This window comes from Schistocerca americana, chromosome 1 (genome assembly GCF_021461395.2).
Source record: "Schistocerca americana isolate TAMUIC-IGC-003095 chromosome 1, iqSchAmer2.1, whole genome shotgun sequence".
Classification (NCBI taxonomy): Eukaryota; Metazoa; Arthropoda; class Insecta; order Orthoptera; family Acrididae; genus Schistocerca; species Schistocerca americana.
Genome location: NC_060119.1, coordinates 578,074,333 through 578,089,966, shown reverse-complemented (window position 1 = coordinate 578,089,966; position 15,634 = coordinate 578,074,333).

The following is a 15,634-nucleotide window of genomic DNA, read 5'->3' as shown; positions in this document are numbered from 1 at the left end:
ACTATGCGAGACGAAGAGAGGAATAATAGAAAATATTCCACAAGAAATTTCCGGTTTTTTCAACCAAAATTGGCCGAGAAAAAAATTGTATTGCATTACTTATTGAACTGCCCTCGTACATCATTTTGCAATTAGTTTTGGCCATCTCAAGACTTTACAAGACGTAAATGTCAGCATCATCTGCAAACCATCTAAGAGGGCTTATCAGATTGTCTCTTATGTCGTTAATACACACTATGCGATCAAAAGTACACAGAAACCTGGCTGAATATGACTTACAAATTCGTGGAGCCCTCCATCGATAATGCTTGAGTTCAGTAAGGTGTTATCCCACCCTTAGCCTTGATGACAGATTCCACTGTCGCCGACATACGTTCAGTAGGGTGCTGGAAAATTTCTTGTACCATGGCAGCCCATTCTTCACGGAGTGCTGCACTGAAGAGAGGTATCGATATCAGTCGGTGAGGCCAGGCACGAAGTCGGCGTTCCTAGACATGCCAAAGGTGTTCTATAGGATTCAGGTCAGGACTGTGTGCAGGCCAGTCCACTACAGGGATGTTACTGTCGTGTAACCACTCCGTCGCAGGCCGAGCATTATGAAAAGGTGTTCGATCGTGCTGAAAGATGCAATCGTCATCCCCGAATTGCTCTTCAAAAGTGGGAATCAAGAAACGTCAATGTAGGTCTGTGCCGTGACAGTGCCACGCAAAACAACAAGTCGTGCAAGTCCCTCCATGAAATATACGACCACACCGTAACACCACCGCCTCCGAATTTTGCTGTTGGCACTACACACGCTGGCTGATGACGTCCACCGGGCATTCGCCGTACTCACACCCTGCCATCGAATCGCTACATTGTGTACCGTGATTCGTCACTCCGTATAATGTTTTTCCGCTGTTCAATCGTTCAACGATTACGCTCCTTACATCAAGCGAGGCATCGTTGGCATTTACCGGCGTGATATGTGGCTTATGGGCAGCCGCTCGACCATGAAATCCACGTTTGCTCACCTCCCGCCTAACTGTCATAGTACTTGCAGTGGATCCTGATGCAGTTTGGAATTCCTGTGTGATAGTCTGAATAGATGTCCGCCTATTACACATTACGACCTTCTTCAACTGTCGGCGGTCTCTGTCAGTCAACAGACGAGGTCTGCCTGTACGCTTTTGTGCCTTACATGTCCCTTCACGTTTCCACTTCACTATCACATAGAAAACAGTGGACCTAAGTATGTTTAAGAGTGTGGAAACCCCGCGTGCAGACGTATGAAACAATCACCTGACCACGTTCGAAGTCCGTGAATTCCACGAAGTGCCCCATTGAAGCTCGCTCACGATGTCGCTGATATGGAGTAACTAGCGGTAGGTGGCCGCAAAATGCGCGAAATATGAAAAACTTATTTTTGGGGGTGTCCAGATACTTTTGATCACGTAGTGTAGATCAGGAACAATAGAGGGCATATAACAATTCCTTGGGGAATTCCGGATATAACTTTTGTTTTACCCTATGACTTTCCGTCTACTACTACGGACTGTTATCTTTCCTACAGGAAATCCCGAATCCATTCGCAAAACTGAGGCGATATGCCATAGGCAGGCAGTTTGAGCAGAAGACGCTTGTCAGGAACGGTGTTAAAAGCCTTCTGGAAATCTAAAAATACAGAATCAGTTTGACAACCCTGTCGATAGCACTCATTACTTCAAGAATATAGAGAGTTAGTTGTGTTTCACAAGAGCGACATTTTCTGAATCCGTGCTGACTATGTGTCAATAAAGCGACCACAGTCGGTTCTATCGACGATGCTTCAGATGGTGAGCTCCGATTTAATCTCACAAGCTAGACTGGCAGTTTTTACTATATCCGCTAGCCGCCCGAAACCAGAGAGAGTATCCTCCAATCCAAGGCGACAGACGTCATTGGTACCGCCATGAGCCACAACCTGCAGTTGGCTGCACCCTGTACTCTTCATGGCATCCCGAGCCACCGTTTCCACATCCGAGACAACTCTCCCCGGTATGCACACGGAGAGCACGCTGGCTTCCTTCCCCTCCTTGGTAGCCACGTTCCCAAAGTGCCCCATTACACGCCTAACGTTGGACCTCCCAACTACCAGAAAACCCACCCTCTGTGAATGCCCAGAACTTGTTGGTAGAGAAGCTTCCTCTGGAAAAGAGTGGACGACTGCATGCGGCTTACAGACTTCATCAACCACAGATAACGCCGGAAACCTGTTCGTCAAACGAACTGTGAAGGCCCTTCGGCCTCTGGGAAAGTCTTTCACTGCCTGCCAGACTTTCGAACGATCTCCCACTCGACCACGGGTGAGTGGTCAACAACCTCAATGCAGGCAGCACCCGGGGTGGGCACAGCAGTGGACCGATCAGAGGGCGCGTGGGACGTGCTTGACATCCCTCGCATCACCACGTCCGACCCCTTGGCAGCAGCCTCAAGAAGCGTGACCGAATCCAACACTGCCTGGAGCTGTAAGCGAAGGGTCACCAACTCAGCTCGCATCTGCACATAGCAATCTCAGTCCCAATTACCTGCAGCTCATCTCCTCAGGTTTCTTTAATGTTGTATTGCAGTAGTAGTAACACACTATGACGTTAGTGACCAACAGCTAATAAATATTTAAATAATGTAGTATATTTGTACCACCAAGAGCTGCTGATAACATAAATCTTAAGACTACACTATTTCTGATCGAAACGACTATCGTTAGTGTCATAAAATTATTGCAAGAGTCTGTATGGTTTTACTCTTAAAAATAAATTGTAAGAATACTTCCAATATCATAAGGTGAAACAAAAATAAGTTTCAGACAAGTGTTTTACGGTCGTGGCGACGCATGAAGTTTCATAGCCTTATGTTCCTGACTTCTCGAGATGAATGACGCCAGAGACGCCGCTAGAACATGAATATCATTTCGATCAAATCTAGACGCGAATGAAGGTTTACTTTATCAGCATCTCTTGGTTATAAATAAACACCACTTTCTTTCAATCTTAAAAACGTATTTGCACCGTAAGATCTAAAATACTTAACTGATGAAACTGGTTTGACTCATAAAAAGCGCTATTATATTCAAGACTTGTATTTTAAACCACATTCCATGAATCCGCGAACAACTACACAGTAACGAAAGCTGTTTAAATTTTGTTGATGGATTCCACAACAATAGAAAAAAATTGTAATATTTCTTGACGTCTTCCAGCAAAGCAAATACTAAATAGGAGCCGGCCGGTGTGGCAGTGCGGTTCTAAGCGCTTCAGTTTGGAACCGCGTGACGGCTACGGTCGCAGGTTCGAATCCTGCCTCGGGCATGGATGTGTGTGATGTCCTTAGGTTAGTTAGGTTTAAGTAGTTCTAAGTTCTAGGGGACTGATGACCACAGAAGTTAAGTCCCATAGTGCTCAGAGCCATTTGAACGATTAAATAGGAACTAGTGCTATTCTTCTAGGAGTGCCACATTGTAGATGCTCTTCTCTCTTTCATTAAGTAAATGCAACATGAGTCCTCCAGCACGACTATGAACTGATCATTACCGACATGGCAACACCTAGACGTTTCTATCACCCTTCCAAAATGACCATCAGAAAACGCTGTCGGGTGGGTAATAACTTTATCTGCCTGAAACAAGGAGCCCGTTAAGTGCCGGAGTTTAGTGCATCCATTCCCATTAGTCGCATAATGTACTGCGTGATGGCCGCCATTTCGCTAGGCTGCGCTGACGGCACGTGCACTTAACATAAATCTCCTGTTCTCTCTCTCTCTCTCTCTCTCTCTCTCTCTCTAGCTCTCTCGGCAGTAAGTCGCCACTTCCTAAGAGACCACGCTCAATTGCTTATTGGATAAATGCTGGGGCACTGCATACATTTCTAACACGTTCTGCTGGATAATAAACGGCTACAAGGCTAAACTAACTGTTTCTTTATTTGTACGCACTTTAAGAGACCTTTAAAAGACACTGCAAAAACAGAGAATTGCTTCTTCATGTATCTTGGCTCACGAAAGCAAACAGGAAACTTATTCTATTATGCATCATGAGAGCACCTTGCAAAGCACGTACTCAAATACAAAGGATGACCCATATGACGATCTCATTCAAGTGGTTCAAGCGACTCCAAGCACTATGGGACTTAATATCTGAGGTCATCTATCTCCTAGACTTAGAACTACGTAAACACACACATCCATGCCCGAGGCAGGATTGGAACCTGCGACAGTAGCAGCAGCGCGGTATCCGACTGAAGTGCCTAGTACCGCTCGGCCACAGCGGCTGGCCTGAGGAGCTTACTTCAAATTAGTTTTGCCACTTTAGTGAAGTTGATAGTTTACTTTGTGCCCTCAAAATGGTCAAGTATGTGTTTCGTTGCCTTTTCTACCACAGAGATTTTCTACCTACATAATAACATGTAGTGCAGCACCCTCTCTGCGATGAGGGCGTCGACGCTTTGTGGCATCGACTCAGTTACACAACAGCAGTGTAAGAGCGCGATCCTGCTCCGTGTCTCTTAGGCCACATCTATTACCTAACCGAACAGCGGGTGATGCTCTCGCGCGTGACTTCCGAGAAGAGGCACTTTCTCCTGCGCTGTGGCAAATGACAAACATCTTATGTTCGTTGCGGCGAAAACGAGGCCTGATGGGCCCTACCAGGACGCATGTGCTTTCATGTGCTCGCACGTTCATGCTTCGGCGCATATGCATGTTTCGGCGACCATCGTGTTGCGCTCAGGCAGAGAGTTGTGTACCACAGAAAATGGGGGTGTCGTCTTGCAAGGGGAGAGTGTGACACTTGTGTCACCTATTTTGATTAAGTTTAGCAAGGAAGTTCGATACAGAAAATAAAGAGACACGTGTTTAGAATTTTTGCTAGACACTCTCTAGTTTCTGAAAAAAGTCGAGGTCAGAGATCATGACGAAAATTTTATTTTCATTGCTACACATTGAAAGATCATCTAAAAAACATTTTTGGTTACAGAATGAGATTTTCACTCTGCAGCGGAGTGTGCGCTGATATGAAACTTCCTGGCAGATTAAAACTGTGTGCCCGATCGAGACTCGAACTCGGGACCTTTGCCTTTCAAGGGCCAGTGCTTTTGGTTACCAAACTTTTTAACTAATGTAGCAGGGGGTCCATAATTAATAATGTCCGAGTGTTTAGGGTTTTGGATTTTAATGTTTACACATCATCCAGTCTGTCTAGCACAGTGGGATCTGCGGTTAAACGGTCGAGTAGTCACAGCATTAGACTATTAAATATTTACTTAATTTCTTCAGCTTTAACATTATGGTAGATAGATTTGAAGACTCGTATGTCTAAAGCAAAATTGAATTATGTCATCCAAAGCTAGGGAGCTATTAGTTATCCCAGTATCAGAACGCCAGAGCAATAGTGACGACTCAGGAAGGGGAAAATAAGCTGAAGGTGTAAACTGAATTTTGTCTTGGGGATGTCTTTCGACTAGAGTAGTCAAAGCAGATGTGTTACCCATAATGCTGCTGTAGAGTAATCGGTAGTGTTGTATTCTGCACACTCGTCTAATATAGGGTGCCTAGGAAACCAGCTTTTTACGATTGCTGAAGGACAACAATTCAAGCAAATCGTACAACTGCGATTTAATTAAAGTAAGGTAACTGAAAATACTTAACTTGAGAAATGTACAATGATATGTCGGAAGCAAAAGGGAACATAAAACACAAGCGATATCTCCGGTATATACAATTCCAATACAAGTCCAGTAACACAGTCGTAAGCCACTTCTGTAGAGTTCGTAGATCGGCTAGACTTCAACTGGATGCGGCCAGGCGGAGAGGTGTATATATTCTCTTGGCCGCTCCTGTCTCTCTGTCGTCCTAGAGAATGATCTGTCGGCGTATTATCGGCTGACGTCACCTCATAGCCCTCTCTGCTATGATGTTCCTGGCCGACGTGCCGGCGCTTGACGTTACTCCGGAACAGGTAGCACACCCGCCTACCGACCAAAGAGACCTGCGTTCAAGTGTTGGACGTGGGCCCAATTTTAATTATTTTTTTTCAGTTTTTAGCACCACAGGGGACTTTCGTAGATAATTATGCTCATCCGACATGCACCATGAAACTGATGCCACCGAAATGTATCTCTTTTCATCGGACCTGTAATGGTTGCTTTCTCCGAGAGGTAAAGAATTTGAAACATCCCCATAGAAAAATTAAGAATGACAGTGCTGGTAAACCTCTACGTTATTTGATTTTCAAACAGCTGAGCAGAACTGAACGTACTCAGACAGTTTTCTCTTTACTTATTCTGATCATTTCTAAACTGACACACAATATTTTAGCGCAACGCAATCAGACTTTCAATAATCCCTACAAAAGAATGGCCTTAACAATAACATATATCTTTCATGAATCACTTACCTCACAAAAATCGTCGTTACTCAAACTACTGCAATACAGCGTGCGCCAATACTGCCAGCTGAATAAAAGATTCTAACTACTGAAGGCACTAACTACTGACTGGCATAGTTATCAAATGAAAGATTTTGATACAGAACAAACAATGTATTTAACTTAATAATGTTCAAAAGTCATCATAAATATATATCAGTTCATGATATACAATATTACAAATTTACTCTTTCTGATGGACACACGTCCAGATCGTCCGCTCTCAAAATTCTCTCCCCACACCCACCACTGCTGGCGGCTCACCTCCAACTGCGCAACGCTACAATAGCAAAAATTCCAACAATGTAAACCAGCCACAGACTTCACACAGCACAGTCAGTGATTTTCATACAGAGTGCTACGTGACGTTACCAACATAAAAACCTAAACAGCCTACTTAGAAATTTAATTGCACAGCTTCAGAATCATGCGACATCACAGCAGAGAGGAGAATTAAAAGATACGACGGAAGCTATGAAAATTCATGCTTTGGTCAATAACCTGTTGCCCACGTCTATTTTTCAAGACATGCTGTCATATTCATGGTACACAACAAAACTGATATTTTTTTTTTTATTTACTTACACGTAGGAAGAAATTGAGAAGCAAATCTCCAAGGTCATGGAAGGTATCAGTACATTAAATTACAACGTACAAATAATAACAGATAAAAATAAAATGTTTATAAACCCGCAGAAAGTCAAGCTATAAGTTGAAGTAAACGCAATCAACAATGTAGCATAAGAATGAACTTAATTTTTCAAGGAAATCCTCGACAGAATAGAAGGCGTAATCAATGAGGAAACTCTTCAGTTTCGATTTGAAAGCGCGTGGATTATTGCTAAGGTTTATGAATTCATGTGGTAGTATATTGAAAATGGATGTGGCAGTGTATTGCACAGCTTTCCGCAAGAGGAGAAGTGGAGTTGGAACGCCCTAGCCCGACAATGTTAAATTTAGTGACTTGGCTTCCCTGTATTTCAGGAACCACTGTAGCCTTTGACATGAAACTTTTACAGGACATTAAACTGTATGATCTGAGTCTACCGAATTATAATAATTTCATTTCAGCCACTGCCTTCGGAAATAAATTTTTTTAATTACATGGTTAAAATTTTTTGTACTTTTTTGTATGTTATCGTAAATAATTTTAATTATACATTACATTATGTTCTCCTTTTAGTACAGTACACTCAGGATATGTATGTTACTACACCCTGAAAATTTGAATCCTCTACCTGAAGTGGTTTCTGAGATTTAGTGAAAAACTCCTCCGAAAACGTAACTTTTCAGGAACGGCATCTGAAGTTTCAAAAGACTGTAACTCACTTAAAATATGCTTAATTTTTTATTGTTAGTCACTCAGAAGCACCCTGTACCATACTGTACATCGCCTCTTGATCTTTTTCCAAATTTTTTCTTCTTCTCTTGTGCCTTGACTCCTTAGTGGCCAACTGTGCTGCATACTCTGGTTTATCAATGCGAAACTTGTCCATCCGTTCAAGTTCTCTGGTGCAGTTTTCTCCACGTTTAATTAGCATCTGCTGTAGCAGATTCACCCTACTAACGCTGCCATCACTAAAAGCAATAACAGCATCATTGACTCCCCCTTTAGTGCCTTCATTCCAACAAAAACATTTTAAGGTATGCGATTCCATATTATATTATTGAACGACTCACTGGGATTATGAGTTTGACCATGCAGACTCTTCTTCAGTAATTCAGGATTTGTCAGGTCTCTGTAAACAGGTTTTATGACATCCATGACTGCTGCTGGAATACTGTATGAACTGTCTGAGTACTGAGCATTGCGGTAATTGCACCATGAATTCGGTCCAGGAGGGCAAAGATGCTGTACTGGTTTTTCATCACTTGACAGTCTGTGGAAGAAGGTAGCCCATACTGCCTGCTTCATTTTCAACCAATCTTCAGTATTATTTCTAAGGGTCATCCCATTATACTGCTGTAGTCCGTCAGCGTGCCTGTTATAGTATTACCATCAGAAAGTTTCTTTTCTCTCAAACTTTGTTTCAGCTTCCTCAACCTGGTGCCCATCCTCTTCTGGACAAGACCAACACATTCCATTTTAGTGATAATCTTCTCATCATAAGGCTGAGCGGCTACTACACTGTTATATGCTTTTGAGTCTCTATCACCTAAGTACTTTCATTCGTTTATTCATAACAAAGTTTCGGCGACTGTTACTACCAAATAAAAATATAGAACGTGTAAAACAAATTCAGTGTCAATGTCAATAACACTTATGCCCGTTCCCATGTTGATAAGCATCTGCTAATGGGACAGAAAATGTGTCATGGATCACAAAACAAATGGTCGTCCAGTTTGTCCGGTGGGCCAGTGGTCGTCCGTACCAACGAACTTCCAACAAGAACGCCATAAGCTAGTCATCTCGAGCTATCAACAACCTGTGCCAAAATGTACTAATTACGAGGAAGGGATATTTTACATCTCATTTCAGTACTCTGGCCCGATGACAAGGTTTAGGTATGGCGCCTACTGGTAGAAAAAACAAAATAGTTCAAATGGCTCAGAGCACTATGGGACTTAACTTCTGAGGTCATCAGTCCCCTAGAACTTAGAACTACTTAAACCTAACTAACTTAAGGACGTCACACACATCCATGCCCGAGGCAGGATTCGAACCTGCGACCTTAGCGGTCGCGCGGTTCCAGACTTAAGCGCCTAGAAAAAACAAGCCTGGCCCTGTGACAAGGTTAGGTATGGTGCCTAATGGTAGAAAAAACACGGCTATTATGCCTGCGCAACTTAGATGCAAGAAATAAGTGGAAGTGTTATGGTGGAAAATCAAGCTGAGGTATGGCCTACTGTATTGATACAATGAATGAGTCTTCGGTCTTCTCTGGTTTGAAGCGAGGCCCGACATGAATTCATCTCCGGTTCTAAACTCTTCATCTCAGACTAGCACTCGCAACCTATGTCCTCAGTTATTTGCTGGATATATATTCTTCCTCTACAGTTCCCTCTAGTACCATGGAAGTTATTACCTGACGTCCTATCATCTTGTCCCTTCGTCTTGTCAGTGTTTTCCATGTACTCCGTTCCTAGCCGATTCTAGACGGAGTATCATCATTCCTTACGGTACCAGTCCATTTAATTTTCAACGTTCTTCTTTAGCGCCACAACGGAAGTGTTTCGATTCTCTTCTTTTGCCGTTTTCCCACAGGCAGTGTTTCGCTACCATACAAACATAATTTCTTAGAAATATCTTCCTAAGCTAAGGGCTATTTTTGATAGTAGTAATAAATTTTCTGGGCCAGGAATGCAATTTTTGCCGATGCTAGTCTGCTTTTTAAGTCCTCCTCGCTCCTCCTATCATTGGATATTTTGCTGCCTAGGCAGCAGATTTCCTTAACTTCATTTATTTCTTGACTATCAGTCCTGATGTTAATTCTCTCACTGTTCTCATTTCTGCCACTTCTAATTACTTTCGTATTTCTTTGAGTTACTCTCATTTTCTGTACTCGTTAGACGGTTCATTTTATTCACGAGATCGTGAAATTTTCCATCACTTTCGTGGTGGATAACCATGTAATCAGCAGATCTTATTATTGTTATCTTTTCCTCTTGAATTTTATTTCCCCTCTTGATCATTTGTTTTGTTTCCATCATTCCTTCTTCGATGTATAGATCGAACAGTATGTCCGAAAGATTGAAGCCCTGCCTTAAACCTTTATAATCAAAACACTTCGTTCTTGGTCTTCCACTCATGTTATTCCTTCTTGGCTTTTGTACATGTTGTATATCACCTATCTATGCACATAGCTAACTCCCATTTGTCTCAGAATGTCGAACTTCTTCCGCCATTCTACATTGTCAAACGCGGTTTCCAAATCGACAAAACCTATGAACGTGTCTTGATTTTTCTTTAGTCTCGCTTCCATTATTAACTGCAACGTCAGAATTGTCTCTCTCGTGCCTTTACCTTTCCAAAAACCAAACTGATCGTCATCTAGTGCATCCCCAATTTTCTCAATTTTCTTTTCCATTCTTCTATATATTATCCTGGTCATCAAATTGGATGTATGAGCTGTTGAGCTGATTGTGCGACAATTCTCGTACTTGTCAGCTCTTGCCGTCTTCGGAATTGTGTGGATAATGTTTTCCTGAAAGTCAGATGGCATGTCGCCAGACTCACACAATCTACACACCAACGTGAATAGTCGTTTAGTTGCCACTTCTCCCAACGATTTTAGAAATGGAATGTTATCTGTCTCGTCTGTTTTATTTGATCTTGAGTCCTTCCAAGCCCTCGTAAATTCTAATTCCAATTCTGTATCCCCTATCTCTCCTAAATCGGTTCCTGTTTCTTTTTCTATCGCGTCAGACAAATCTTCCCCCCTCACAGAGACTTTCAATGCATTCTTTCCACCTGTCCGCTCTCTCCTCTGCATTTAACAGTGGAATTCCCGTTGCACTCTTAATGTTATCACCCTTGCTTTCAATGTCACCGAAGATTGTTCTGACTTTCCTGTATGCTGAGTCGGTGGTACCGACAATCATTTCTTTTTCGATTTCTTCACATTTTTCCTGCAGCCATTTCGTCCTTTCTTCCCTGTACTTCCTATTTTTTCATTCCTCAGTGACCTGTATTTCTGTAATCCTGAGTCTCCCCGAACATTTTTGTACCTCCTCCTTACATCGATCAATTGAAGTATTTCTTCTGTTATACATGGTTTCTTCGCAGTTTCCTTCTTTGTACCTATGTTTTCCTTCCCAGCTTCTGTTATCGCCCTTTTTAGGGATGTCCACTCCTCTTCAACTGTACTGCCAACTGAACTATTCATTTTTGCTACGTCTATCTCCTTGGAGAACTTTAAGTGTATCTCGCCATTGCTTAGTACTTCCGTATCCTAATTCTTTGCGTTTTGATTCTTCTTGACTAATATCTTAAACTTCAGCCTACTGTTCGTCACTACTATGTTGTGATCTGAGTCTATATCTGCTTCTGGGTACGCTCTACAATCCAGTATCTGATTTCGGAATCTCTGTCTCACCATGATGTAAGCTAACTGAAATCTTCCCGAATCACCTGTCCTTTTCCAAGTACAGCTGCTTCTCTTGTGATTCCTGAATAGAGTATTCGCTACTACTAGCCGAAGTTTATTACAGAACTCAATCTTTCTCCTCTCTCATTCCTTGTCCCAAGCCTTTTCTTCTACTCCTTCCCCTACATCTGCATTCAAGTCCCCCATGACTATTAGATTTTCATCTCCCTTTACATACTGTACTACCCTCTCAATAACCTCATATACTTTCTCTATCTCTTCATCTTCGGCTTGCGACGTCGGCATGTATACCTGAACTATCGTTGTCGGTGTCGGTTTGCTGTCGATTCCTATAAGAATTACCCTATCACTGAACTGTTCACAGTAACACACTCTCTGCCCTACCTTCCTATTCATAACGAATCCTACTCCCGTTATACCGGTCGGTGTTCCCGAGCGGTTCTTGGCGCTTCAGTCTGGAACCGCTGCGGTCACAGGTTCGAATCCTGCCTCGGGCATGGATGTGTGTGACGTCCTTAGGCTATTTAGGTTTAATTAGTTCTAAGTTCTAGGCGACTGATGACCTAAGAAGTTAAGTCGCATAGTGCTCAGAGCCATTTGTACCATACTTCCGTTATACTATTTTCTGCTGCTGTTGATATTACCTTATACTCATCTGACCAGAAGTCCTTGTTTTCTTTCCTCTTCACTTCACTGACCTCTACTGTATATAGACTGAGCCTTTGCGTTTCCCTTTCCTGATTTTCGAGTTACTGTACCACCTTCAAGCTTCGGACATTCCTCGCCCCGAGTAGTGGGATGTTATTATTTCGTTGATAATTCAATCTTTTTCTCATGGTAACCCCCCACTTGGCAGTCCCCTCCCGGATATCCGAATGGGGGACTATTCCGGAATTTTTTTTCTAAAGGAGAGATCATCATGACACTTCTTCAAATGCAGGCCACATGTCCGGTGGATACACGTTACGTGTCTTTAATGCAGTTGTTTCCATTGCCATCTGCATCCTCCTGCCACTGATCTTTGTTGATTCTTCCGCCTTCAGGGGCAGTTTCGCACCACTAGGACTAGAGAGGGCCCTGAACCTCTGTCCGCTCTCTGCCGTCTTTGACAAGGCCGTTGGGAGAATGAGGGTGACTCCCTATGCCGGCAGTGGCGGGATTCAAACCAGGGACTGAAGACGTTTTGATTATGAATCAAGACGCTACCACAAGAAATTTATTACGAAACTCAATTAGCCTCTCTCCTGTCTCATTCCTAGCACCTCCTTCCCCTACAATCGCATTTCAGTCCCCAATGGCTAATAGATTTTCGTCTCTCCTTAAGTACTTAAATACCCATTGAGTATAGTCATATCATGTAAATCTTCTACCGGCCTGTATACCTGAGCTATTGCTGTCGGAGTTACCTACCACTGAACTAGTCACACTAACTCACTTTCTGCCCTACCTTCTCATCACTGACCCCCACTATATGTAGACTCTGCCTTCGCATTTCTTTTTTCAAATTTTCTATGTTCCCTACCACGTCCAAATTTCAGTCATTTCACATCCCGATTAGCAGAAAGTCATCCTTTCGTTGGTTATTCAGTCTTTTTTTCTTATGTTCGCCTCTTCTTTGGAAGCTCTTTCCCGGATATCCGAGTGGGGGTCTATTCCAGCATATTTTACCAACACAGAGATCATCATGACACTTTTTCAATTACAGGTTATATGTGCTGTGGATACATATGATGTGACTTTAATTTAATGGTTTAAGTTGCCTTCTGCATCCTCATGCTGTTGATCACTGCTGCCGCCTGCAATTTCCCACCTCAGGGACAAGAGAGTGTCCTTAACCTCTGCCCGCTCCTCCGCCCTTTATGACGAGGCCGGTTGCAGAATGGGGTGACTGCTTATGGTGGAAGTCTTCGACCGCCAATGCTCATGATTTTTATTGAAAATGTAAGCGGTGGCGTGACTGGAGTGAAAGTACGTTTGCCGTGTGCAACTTCTGTTTTTGTGTCTTTTTGAAAGCCGGACGATGTGGCCGTGCGGTTCTAGGCGCTTCAGTCTGGAACCGCCTGACGGCTACGGGCGCAGGTTCGAATCCTGCCTTGGGCATGGGTGTGTGTGATGTCCTTAGGTTAGTTAGGTCTAAGTAGTTCTGAGTTCTATGGGACTGATGACCTCAGATGTTGAGTCCCATAGTGCTCAGAGCCATTTCTTTTTTGTCTTTTTGGACATCACCCAACAGTCTTTTCGGTCTTACTTCTGTTTCCCAATTTACTCCAAAGCAGTTGTCGTTTCGTGAATCTATCAGTTACAGGGCCCTGTCTCGGTATCTACTTCTCTGACTAGCTGCGGTCATGAGGCTCTTAGTACGTTTCCAGTTAGTAAAGTGTTAGCTCCCCGCTTAATATTTTGCTTTTGGTTCAACTTCGTTTATTATGTATCTGTACTTATTTAGTGAGGCTTGTATCACCATGGAGCTGAGATAACTCTCTTTCGTACGAGATTTTCTCATTTCCCATCTGATATCAGAATGAGACCATCCTTGCAACTATTAAGTAACGTTGGATTAAAGAAATATCTTCATATAAATTAGGTATCAGCACCTAATGATCGGTGATCAGTAATGGGAAGAGAGAATCCTCCGTCCGTTTTATTCCCATAACTGAACATGGTCTCCTCCATTTTCTTAACATTTCCTCAGTGTAGGTCTTCAAAAGCACGGGAGAGACGCAACATCCCTGATATAAGCTTTTACTGTATGTTAAAGGTTCGGAAAAAATTCGCTAGTTGAGCTTCATGTCTGGTTACTTCTTACACATTGTAGATTACCCTGTGTCTGAAATCCTTCCCTCACGAGCAGCTTCATGCTATAACGGTAGAGATTGTTGTACCGCAGCCGCAACCATTTATTTATTTATTTTATTTATTTATTTATTGTTCCGTGGGACCAAATTAAGGAGAAGTCTCCATGGTCGTGGAACGAGTCAATACATGGAATTATAACACGATAGTAGAAACAGATAAAATGAAATATAAGTAACATATTAAGGAGACAATTCGTAAGTTTAAATAAAGAAAATCAACAATGTAACACTGGAATTTGTTTAATTTTTCAGCTCTTCAAGGAGCTCCTCGACAGAATAGAAGGAGTGAGCCATGAGGAAACTCTTCAATTTGGACTTAAAAGCGTTTGGGCTACTGCTAAGGTTTTTGAGTTCTTGTGGTAGCTTATTAAAAATGGATGCAGCTGAATAGTGCACTCCTTTCTGCACAAGAGTCAAGGAAGTGCATTCCACATGCAGATTTGATTTCTGCCTAGTATTAACTGAGTGAAAGCTGCTAACTCTTGGGAATAAGCTAATATTGCTAACAACAAACGACATTAAAGAAAATATATACTGTGAGGGCAATGTCAGAATTCCCAGACTATTGAATAAGGGTCGACAAGAGGTTCTCGAACTTACACCACACATAGCTCGAACAGCCGTTTTTGAGTCAAAAATACCGTTTTTGAATCAGAAGAATTACCCCAAAAAGTAATATCATATGACATAAGCGTACGAAAATATGCGAAGTAGACTACTTTCCGTGTTGAACTGTCACTTATTTCAGATACTGTTCTAATGGTAAATAAAGCAGCATTTAGTTTCTGAACAAGATCCTGAACATGGGCTTTCCACAACAGGTTACTATCTATCCGAACGCCTAGGAACTTGAACTGTTCCGTCTCGCTTATAATATGCCTATTCTGTCTGATCAAAATATCTGTTCTTGTTGAATTTTGAGTTAGAAACTGTAAAAGCTGAGTCTTACTGTGATTTAGTATCAGATTATTTTCCGCAAGCCAGGAACTTATTTCATAAACTACATTATTTGATACTGTTTCAATATTAAACACAAGATCCTTCACTACCAAGCTAGTCGCATCAGCAAACAAAAATATTTTTGAATCACCTGTAATACTAGAAGGCATATCATTTATATAAATAAGAAACAGCAGTGGCCCCACCACCGGCCCTTGGGGAATGTCCCACTTAACAGTGCCCCATTGGGACTGAACCTCACTACCACTCTCAATATTGTGGAGAATTACCTTCTGCTTTCTGTTCTTAAACTAAGAGGCAAACCAATTGTAAGCTACTCCCCTTACTCCATAATA